This window comes from Gavialis gangeticus, unplaced genomic scaffold, assembly GCF_001723915.1.
Source record: "Gavialis gangeticus isolate Ggan-Ray unplaced genomic scaffold, GavGan_comp1, whole genome shotgun sequence".
NCBI lineage: Eukaryota > Metazoa > Chordata > Crocodylia > Gavialidae > Gavialis > Gavialis gangeticus.
In genome coordinates, this window is record NW_017729034.1 from 18,697,218 (window position 1) to 18,697,716 (window position 499).

Genomic DNA, 499 nt, shown 5'->3' on the forward strand with positions numbered 1-499 from the left:
GCTGTAAAGAAGCACCACAGGCCAGATGACTGTTGATCAGCGTGGGCCACATCCAGCCCATGGGCCGTATGTTTGACACTCCTAGCCAATGGCCTAACTAGGGACAACTGCCCTTGGGGTCTACAGGTGTGAGGGGCAAAAAACAAGGCTTTTGCTGCAGCTGCAATTGCTATTGCAGCAGCAACTGGAAATTGCTGTTACCCCCCACTCCTGCAGTCTCCCCAGATGCCCAGCTGCATTTTTTGGGCTGCTGCTTCAGCGCTCAACCTTTTTTCCCCGGCCTGCTGGATGGGCAATACACAGTCTGCCCACAGGCCAGATGTGGCTGGTGGCCCTGGGCAGACCAAGCAGAGCCCACAGGAGTCGGAAGCAGCCAGCCCCGATGCAGCCACTCAAGGGGAAGGGGGCTTGGCATGGTCCAAGTCCAGCTGCCTAGGGGAGAAAGGGGCGTGTCTCAGCCGGGCCCGGAGAGCTGGCATGGCAGCCACCAGTCGTCCAG